This window comes from Marmota marmota, unplaced genomic scaffold, assembly GCF_001458135.2.
Source record: "Marmota marmota marmota unplaced genomic scaffold, marMar, whole genome shotgun sequence".
NCBI classification, from domain to species: Eukaryota; Metazoa; Chordata; class Mammalia; order Rodentia; family Sciuridae; genus Marmota; species Marmota marmota.
This window is the reverse complement of record NW_026000229.1, coordinates 25076587-25087267: the sequence shown is the minus strand read 5'-3', so window position 1 is coordinate 25087267 and position 10681 is coordinate 25076587. Positions and strand designations below refer to the sequence as shown.

The window sequence follows — 10681 nt, the reverse complement described above, 5'->3', positions numbered from 1 at the left end:
ACTCCCTAATTTCCATTTGGTTCTTTCTATAATTTCTTTTTATTGATATCCTTTATTTAATGAGACATTGTCATCATGCCTTTTTTAGGCATGGTTTCCTTTAGCTCTTTAGACATATTTGTTTCGAAGTCTTTGTTAAATCTGACACCTAGGCCCTCTCACAGGGAATTTCTGTTGCCTACTCCCCACACCCATGGAGAAGTAAAACTGTCCTGTTTCTATGCATGTCTCATAACTTTTTATAGAAAATTGGGTATTTTAGGTAACATTATCACAACTCTAACTGGTGATTTCTCTCCCCCTAATTCCAATGCCCTGTCTGGGGCTTATTTTTATTATTGTTCTCTTTCTTCTTTGCTTAGCAACTTGGATAGACTGTTTGAGTGAAGTCTATTTCCCTCACCATGATGAAATCTCTGGGATGACAGTGGTTTTAGCAGGACTCTCCTTGATCTCTCTTTCCCTGATCTCTGCCTCACTTTATGTCACTTTCAGCTGTTGGGCTCCACTAATTGCCAGGTCGTGGCTCCATTGTTTTCAATTTGGGCACAAATTGTTCCACAGTCTCATTCGATTAAATTTAGGCTATGATAGTTTTGTTTTATTTTGTTTTATTCTAATCAGTTAGATGGCGATAGTTTTTAAAACCACTCTTGGAGATTTGTTCTGATCAGAAGAGAGTTCTTCTTATCTGTTTCTCTCCAGTTCTCCCTAATAAACCTGGCCTTGGTTTATCTTGTTACTCACAAGTTAAAGGAGTTAACAGCCTCCACTTATTTGATTACCAACCAAATTTCCACTGTGTGGGGCAGACCCAAGATAAATATCATTATGCTCCCTCACTGAGACTTCCAGCCAGTTATTTTATTTTGTTTTGTTTTTAAATATACATGACAGTAGGGTGTGTTTTGACATATTATATATACATGGGGTGCAACCCATTACAATTTTGATCCAATTCTTGTGGTTGAACATGATGTGGTGATGAACTGGTCGTGTATTCATGTATGAGCATACAAAAGTTATGTCTGATTCATTCTACTGTCTTTCCTATTCCCAGCCCCTCTCCCTTCCCTTTATCCCCTTTGTCTAATCCAATAAACTTCTATACTTCCCCTCCACACCCTCCCTTGTTGTGGGTTAGCATCCACATATCAAAGAGAATATTAAATCTTTGGGGTTTTTTGACTGGCTTATTTCACTAAGCATGGTATTCTCCAGTTCCATCCATCTACTGGCAAATTCCACACTTTCATTCTTCTTTATAACTGAATAATATTCCATTGTGTATATATAAAAGATCTTCTTTATCCATTAATCTGTTGAAGGGCACCTATGGTTGGTTCCACAGTATATCTATTGTGAATTGAGCTGCTATAAATACTGATATGGCTGACTCACTGTAGTATAAGTGATTTTAAGTCCTTTGGGTATTCTTCATAGACATAGAAAAAGTAGTTGTGAAATTCACTTGGAAAAATAAGAGACCCAGAATAGCCAAAGCAATCCTTAGTGAGAAAAGCAATGCAAAGGTATCACAATACCAGACCTTAAATTATAAGATTGATAGCGCTATAGTAACAAAAACAGCATTGTATTGGCACAAAAATAGAATTGAAAGCCCACAATGGAACAGAATAGAAGACACAGAGACATACCCACATAAATGCAGTTATCTCATACTAGACAAAGATGCCAAAAACATATATTGGAAAAAAGATAGCCTCTTCAACAAATAGTGCTCAGAAAACTGGAAATTCATATGTAGCAGAATGAAACTGAAACCTAATTCTCATCCTGCACAAAATTCAATTCAAAGTGGATTAATGACCTTGGCATTAGACCAGAGACCCTGCTCATACTCGAAGAAAATGTAGGCCCAACTTTCTATCATATTGGCTCAGAAACAGACTTCCTCAATAAGACTCCAAAGCACAAGAAGTAAAATCAAGAATCAATAAATGAGATGGTATCAAACTAAAAAGTTTCTTCACAGCAAAGGAAACAATCAAGCACATGAAGAGAGAGCCTACAGAATGGGAAAAAAATCTTTGCCACCTGTACCTCAGACAAAGCATTCATCTCCAGGATATACAAAGAACTCAAAAAAACCTAACACCAGGGCTGGGGTTGAGGCTCAGTGGTAGAGTGCTTGCCTAGCATGTGTGAGGCACTGAGTTTGATTGTCAGCACCACATAAAAAAACAAAAAAATAAAATAAAGGTATTGAGTCCACCTATAACTAATAAAAAAAAAACATCAGAAAACCAAATAACCTGATCAATAAATGGGTAAAGGAACTGAACAGGCACTTCACAGAAGAAGAAATACAAATGGTCAACAAATGTATGAAAAAATGTTCAACATCTCTAGCAATTAGAGAAATGCAAATTAAAATTTCACTGAGATTCCATCTTACTCCAGTCAGAATGGCAACTATCAAGAATACAAGGACTGGGGATGTGGCTCAAGCAGCAGTGTGCTCACCTGGCATGCGCGCAGCGCTGGGTTTGATCCTCAACACCACATACAAATAAAGATGTTGTGTCTGCCGAAAAACTAAAATATAAATATTAAAAAATTCCCTCTCTCTCTCTTTCTCTCCCTCTCTCTCTAAAAAAAAAAAAGAATACAAGTAACAATAAATGTTGGTGAAGACATTGGGGAAAAGGCTCACTCATATATTGCTATTGGGATGGCAAATTGGTGCAACCACTCTGGAAAGCAGTATGAAGATTCCTCAGTAAACTTTGAATGGAACCACCATATGACCCAGCTATCCCACTCCTTAGCTTATACCAACAGGTTGTTTTAGTTATGCAGTCAAGGTCATAAACTTGATTCAGCATATTACTCAAGGTCATAACTATCTGCTTGTGAGCATGTGTTCACTTATGTAACTTTTTGGCACTGGACCTTCTTTGTGTGCCCTGCACACAAAAAAGCAGACTTGGGGTCTGCTGCCACCTGGAATAAAGCATGTTTACTCTCCCAACTGTATTTTACATCTTCTTTCACCTGCCAGGATCCTGAATCTGTTTCCCAGGGTCTGAGCCCCAGCAAGACACATTTTTTAAAAAAATATTTTTAGTTGTAGATGGACACAATACCTTTGAGGATCGAACACAGTGCCTCACACATGCCAGGCAAGCACTCTACCACTGAGCTATAATCCCAGCCCCAACACATTACTTTTGATAGCACCCTTAGTTTTAAACTTGCCCATATTCTGTTTTAAATAAATTTTGGGAAAAATTTCAGAGCTCTGTTTTTGAATGGACTACCTCCACCATGGACAAAGTCTCCAAGCACTAGAGACAAGTATGGTAAACTCTGGTCTTGACTTCCCTCCCTGGCTTGAAAACTCTGCCAAATGTATGAGCTAGGAATGATTGGGGCCCCAGTGTTCTTACCTGTCACATCTGGGATAGCTCCTCTGCTCTATCAGGGCGGCTCAACTCAGTTTGAGGTGATGAAAAATGCTAAAAGCCTGTGCTTCCTGGTGAAACGTCATACCCCTTGAACAAGAGCAAATTGAGAAGAGCCCACTTCTTGGCAATACTCACTTGAAGCAGACATTCTGTCAAGTTGAGCTATCTGCTATCAGGGAATAAGGAACTTGGAGAGGGCTCAGATGCCACAGGCTCTTGCTATTCCCACCATGTTTTAATAGATTTTCTTTCTTTTAATTTTTAATAAATATTTCTTCATTTGCTGTATGAACTTAGGCTAATTCCCAGACTTTAAAAATGTATTTTTAAAATACAATTGATAATTGAGACTTAACAGACATATATAGAATATGTTATCCATCAATGACTGAATACACTTTCTTCTCAGCAACATATAGATCCTTCTCTAAAATAATTTTTGTGTTCTTGCTTTTTTCTTGATTAGACTTGTTAGATCTTTATCAACTTTGAGCTGCATTATTTCTTTTCTATTTCATATATTTCTGCTCCTACTCTTATTTTTTCCTTCCTACTACCTAATTTGAAAATAATTTGATTGTTAATCTAGCTTCTTTCTGATTCAAGTACTTTAAGTTATAAGTGTTTATCTGAGTACTGTTTCATCTCAGAGATTCTGATATTTTAAGCTTTTATTATCACTTAGATCAAAGCAATTATTATTTTATTTCTTATGCTTTCTTTGACCTATGAGATATTTCTAAGGGTGTTGTTTAATTTTGAAGTAGTTGAGACATGGTGGTGGGGTTCTGTATATTTTAAAGTTATTGTTTTCTAATGTAATAAATCATGCAGGAAACACAGTCTGCATGATTTCAAGTTTTAAAAAATTTCTCAAAGCTTATTTTATGACAGAATATAGTCTAGCCTTACTAATTTTCTACTTGTCATTTTTGTGTATAGTTCTCTATAAATAACAAGTAGGCCAAGGTGGCTGATAATGTTGTTAAGCCTTCTGTATCATTACTCCTTCCAGCAAAGTGAGGGGGTTTAAAATCTCCAAATATGATTGTGGATTTGACTTTGTAGTTTTATTAAATTGTACTTTGTGTATTTTGAAATTTTGTTTTTAGGTACATACACAATTAGGATTGTTACACTTTCTTGAAGAGGTTGCCCTATTATTAAATGTTTCCCTTTATCTCTGAAAATACTTTTTCTGGAAATTTATTCTATATTAATAGCTCTACTTCAGATTTCTCATGCTTACTTTCCCTATCTTTTGCTTTTAACCTATTGATGTATTGATATTTAAAGTGTGACATATGTATACAGCATAGAATCAGTACTTGTTTTTTAAATATGTTGAATATTTATGCTTTTTAGTTACAGTATCTAGTTCATTTATATTTAAATTAATTATCAACATTTTTGAATAAAAAAAAAGAAAAGAACACCTGACATGAAGGTCAGTAGAAAACTGGGTAGGTAAATGATAGGTTTGGTGATGAAATATTTCTGGAAAGTAGGTTGACTAGTCCTGCTGTCAAGCTCAGAGAGAAGATGATTTTGTTGCAATTGTTCATTCTCTCATTTATCATATGGTACACAGCACCAGATTTATTTTATTGTTTGTTAACACCTTCTATTTTGCAAGTAAAAATTCTGTCATCAGTAAAAAAAAAAAAAATTAAATAAAAATAAATAAATAAATAAAAATTTTAAAAAGCATAAATAAATAAATAAGATGTATTTTCGGTAGTTGTCCTTGTTTTACTGAGGAGCTGGCCCATGGAACTCTTCATTACTGCTTATCCCAGCAGTAGTTCCTGACAGCTGACTTCTTGTCTTGAAAAGAAAATTTAAATTTGCTACAGTTGCATCTCTCCTTAAATTTGTCACCTCTATCTTCCTGAAATGAAGATCTAATCTTCAGATACCTGCTGTTATTCAGGTCAAATTGATGAGTGGGTAATTATAAATCTATGCTTTTTTTCCAGTCTATAAGAATCTATGTTAGCTGAGACTCTTATTCATTTCTGAACCATATTCTGACAGAACAAGAGAATTCTTGCAAGAATACTTCATTGCATTCCAACAACCTCATATTTTTTATGATTTTGCTGCTACAGGTAATTCCCACAGTTGGCTCTTTACAAATGATTTAGAGATTAAGCCTCAGGACAAATCACAGGGAGTCATTCATGATTTCTTCTACCTTGTTTACTCATAAATGTTGATTAAGAAAGTAAATTGCAGAAGGTAAAGCTATTTTTCATTCCTCTCCTACTGCTTGACTGAGAACCACCATGAGACCAAAATTTTCTGTGAATGCATAAAAATCAAAATCCACAAGGCCAGGGTCAAATAGCATTAGCCAATCTGATAGAATAAATTTAGGAGAATAGCAATGAGACCAGCAATGAGACCAAGGGTGGCAATACAACCACATGGTATGTTCCATTGATTTCTTTACCATTCATTAGAGAACACCCCGTATGGTCATACAAAACACACTTGCACTATTTCTAAAGAACTTCCAAAATTAGTTTAGACCACCTCCAAATTTAGCTTAAAAATGGTAGGAGAATTGTTGAAATCTAATAACAGGTTCTATATACCATAACCATAATCCATCTCAGACCTATGAACAATAATCTGGGTTAGTTTACACCATCAGTAAAATAATCTGGCAGAAACAATCATCTTGAAATAATTGACAAAAGTAAATGCACACTGTAAAGAAATTATTTAATTCCACTTATAGAGAGTCCAGTGCTATAGACTGAATATTTGTATCCCACTGCCCTGCCAAGTCATATTTGGAAGCCTAACCCCCAAAGTCATGGCATTTAGAGACGGGGTTTTGGGAAGTGATGAGGTCATAAGGGTGGAGCACTTATGAACAAAATTAGTACCCTTATAAAGGAGACCCCGAGAGTGCCTTTGGCCCTGTAGTCTTTGGGAACACAGCAAAAAGACAGTGTTCTGTAACCAGTAAGCAAGCCCCCACTGGACACTGCATCGGCTGGCAACTTGATCTTGGACTTTCTGCCTCCAGAACTATGAGAAATAAATTTCTGCTATTTATAAGCCAAGGTCTATGGTAATTTTCTGATAACATCCCCAATATACTAAGACACATGTATATCTCGTTAAACATATTTGAAGAGAAAGAAAACATTAGATTTTTCAGTGGCTTAGTTGATCATTGCAAATCACCCGAAATCAGCAATCCCATGTCTGAAAGGATTATACAACCACATCATCACACAGCAATCCTGTTGGCTCTGGTAGGGCAATTAGCTCTCCTAGTTTCTGCTGCATCAATTAACTTGAACTTGCTGTTAAGCCAATCAAAGAGAAAATGAGAACCAGCCAGCACAACAGAATGCTACAATCCCTGCAGAAATGACCTGAAATCTAGACTTTCTCCTGCCAATAACAACAGGATGCTCCTAATTTAAAGCTCCATTTCCATGCACCATTTCTGTCCTCCCATAAGACATAATGTGAGAACCCCTCTTCAGGAGAGCTGGGTATGACTTGGATGACAAACATGGGTGTCATCCTGGGAGAAGGAGTTATAGCAGGTGGGAAATCCCCACTCAGTCATTTCTTTGCATGTTCTCACTCCAGGACACTGAACCAGGCTCAAGGTATTCATTTCATGTACACCACAGAAGGCAGACTGAGTGGCAAGGCTTTTGTTGAACTTGAATCAGAAGATGAAGTCAAATTGGCCCTGAAAGAAGAGAAACTATGGGACACAGATACGAGGGAGAATTCAAGTCAAACAACGTTGAAATGGATTGGGTGTTGAAGCACACTGGTCCAAATAGTCCTGACAAGACCAGTGATGGCTTAGAAGACTCCCCAATGGATGTGGCAGGGAAGAATTCTTCTCAGGATTGGAAATTGTGCCGAATGGGATAACATTGCCAATGGACTTCCAGGAGAGGAGTATGGGGTGGGGGGCCCTTCGTGCAGTTTGCTTCATAGGAAATAGGTTAAAAGGCTCTAAAGAAACACAAGGAAAGAATAGGGCACAGGTATATCAAAATAAGAGCAGTCAGGCTGAAGTTAGAACTCACTATGATCTGTCACAAAAGCTTGTGGCCACACAGTGGCCAAGTCCCTATGACAGACCAGGAGCTGGCAGAAGGTATGACAGCACTGGCAGAGGAACTTGCTTTGAGAGGATAAGGCACAATGCTTAGGGTGGAGGCTCTCAAGGCTATGATGATTCTAATGGCTACAATGATGGCTATAGATTTGGGTCAGATAGATTTGAAAGAGATCTCGATTACTGTTTTTCAGGAATGTCTAATCACAGATATGAGGATGGTGGCTCTACCTTCCAAAACACAACAGAACACTGTGTATACATGCACAAATTATCTTACAGAACTACTGAGAATAACATAATTTTTTTTTCACCATTCAATCCTGTGAGAGTACACATTGAGACTGGTCCTGATGGCAGAGTTTGCTACTCATGAAGATGCCGCAGCAGCTATGTCAAAAGACAAAGCAAAGATACAACACAGATATGTAGAAATCTCCCTGAATTCTACAGGAGGAGCAAAATAGTAGTGCTTATGATAGCCAAATAATAGGAGTCATGGGCTTGTCAATCCAATCCAGTTATGGAGGCCCAGCTAACAATAGCTGAGTGGTGGTGATGGAGGTGACTGTCATGGCCAGAGCAGCATGAGTGGATATGACCATGTTTTACAGGAAAACTCCAGTGATTTGCAATCAAACATTACATAGGTAGCCAAGCAGTAATGAACAGCAGCTACTACAGTGGCAGAAGCCATGCATCTATGCACGTGAATAAAATGGGGCGGATGTCTAGCATATCCAGTATGAGTGGTGGATGGGGAATGTAATTGATCCTGATCACTGACTCTTGGTCAATTTCTTTTAAAGAAAAAAACAAAATTTTAGTTTAACAGTTTTTGCAATCCAAGCTTGTGACTTAACGCTTAATCAATATAAGCGGGAATCAAGATTATTTGAAAGACTTAAGATTCAGTATTTTTTAACACATCAGTCATCCAGGATGTAACAGCAATGTTGAGTAAACTGTAACTTTTAAACAATTTTCAGCTTTTCTCAAGTTAGTTGTACTGTGGGATGTACTTAAGCAGCAAGCATTTAGATTAAAGAAGTTGAATTATGTTAAATGTTGCACTTATACTACATGACATTGAACACCATTTGGATGCATGTTGAAAGAAATGCTTTTTTGTAAAACTCAATATAGGAGCTGTGTCTATCACAATTGAAAGTGAAACATTTGGCATGTTTGTTAATTCTAGTTTTATTCAATGACCTGTAATGCACATAAGTTTAAAGGGTTTTTTTTTTAAGTTAATGGGAAAAATTTGAGACATAATACCAATACTCGAGGATTTTGATCTTGGTGTTTATATGAAATTCTGAGGTCTTGTTTTAAATCTTCATTGTATTGTGATTTAAGTGAAACCTGTCAGATAAATCTTCCTTTTAAAACCTAGAAAAAAAAATCACATTCTACACACACACACCACATAAAACCCACCTTAGCCTTGTTGTGGTTGCAGTCCATGGGAATGAAAAAAATCCATGCCCAGGGGAGTCTTTCTTGCCACCCCCAGGGTCGTAACAATGCTGTACGAATCCTGTATGGTCAGGCCTCAGTATGCAGGCAAGTGGGACAGCCAGTGAGAGACTAAAGCTTTTTTACAACAGATTTGCTAGATCAAAGCCAGCGGACGTTTCTTAGAAGGGGAATTACAGGGCTGAGGACTAAGTTACAGAGAATGGAAAGATTAAAAGTAAAACCATACTTCAAATTCCCTGTACTTACTGCCTATGAATGTAAAAAGAATTTGGGGGAAGCCTGGGAGCTAGTGAAAAGAGCACAATTTCTAGAAATAGTCTGGGCTGAGCTTAGTTCCTTCTTTGAACAAATCACTTAACTTTGGAGGTAAAAGAGGAATGAAAATACTGTTTCCCAGAGTGGTAAAGATTACCAATAATGCATGTAAATCCCCAGGCACATGGGTATTCAATACCTTAGTCATTATTACCGTTACCCATCACTCAGGAGGCCTGCTGCCTCTTGACTTCTTGTTTCTTGGTTTATAATGCTACATTAGGCCTCACTAGAAAGATAACACCTGCCACACTCAGGGTTTTGCTTTTTCACTCACATATGCCACCTTCTTTGATCTTGACAATACCCTGCGAAGTGGGCAGAGAGCTTTATGGTTTTACAGAGCTAGAAACTGAGGTGTGAGAGACAAAGTGATTTGAAGACTGAAGACAGCTATTAAGCAGCAAAGTTGAGAAGGCAAGCTCTGATTCCTAGTCCTATATTTCTTACTGTCTCTCCACCTGGCAGCTATTTATCCTGTCTCTGGTTTCCCTGTGTAACATGGTTTTCTTCTGTTTGTGTAGCTCCTCAGCAAACCTCATAGTGCTAAGTCCTATTGTCATGTTTCTTTTCCCACACTTCTCATGGTGACAGCCTTACACCTTCCTGCACACTATCTAACAAGCTGTCTCTCCTTTGATCATCTGCTGCACGTCTCCACATCTAAATTGTACAGCAAAAGCCCTATATCAGCCCGGAAGACAAAGCCCAGACTTAGAGCTGTGTGCTTGCAGTGGGTTGGCAATAATGGTCCAGATAGTTAGAGTTTTCAAGATGTTTGCAAGGTCAGCCCCTTAAAGTGTGACCACCATGCCAATCAGTCCACAGATCTGTAGAGTAGCTGACTGCAGATATGTTTACTGTTGCCTCAGTTCTGTATGGATGCCATTAGAAATATGGACCAAAGGCACCTGGCATGGTAGTGCATACCTAAAATTCTACCTACTAGGGAGGCTGAGGCAAGAGGATTGCAAGTTTGAGGCCAGCCTGGGCAACTTAGTAAGACCCTGTCTCAAAATTTAAATTAAAAAGGGCTGGGATGTATTTTAGTGGTAGACTGTTAGCTTAGCATGCATGAGGCCCTGGGTTTTATCCCACCAATAGATAATAGATAGATAGATAAATAGATAGATAGATAGATAGAGATAATAGATCAGTATATGTAGAAGGAAAAATCATGCTCTGTGTGTGTGTGCGTGTGTGCATGTGTACCATTTGCCCTTGCCTCTCTTGTGACAGTCTCCATCTCACATGGCTTCAGCAGCATACTGTAAATATATATTAATATACATGTTCTTATTCTTAAAGGTCTCAATTTGCAAAGCTCACTCTTCTGTACTCCTGT

At 37.7% G+C, this 10681-nt stretch overlaps 1 pseudogene; it reads left to right on the top strand.

Annotated features, from left to right (window-relative positions):
• Positions 1-7217: 7217 nt before the first annotated feature.
• On the top strand, positions 7218-8305 carry LOC107137615 (annotated as a pseudogene).
• Positions 8306-10681: the final 2376 nt, after the last annotated feature.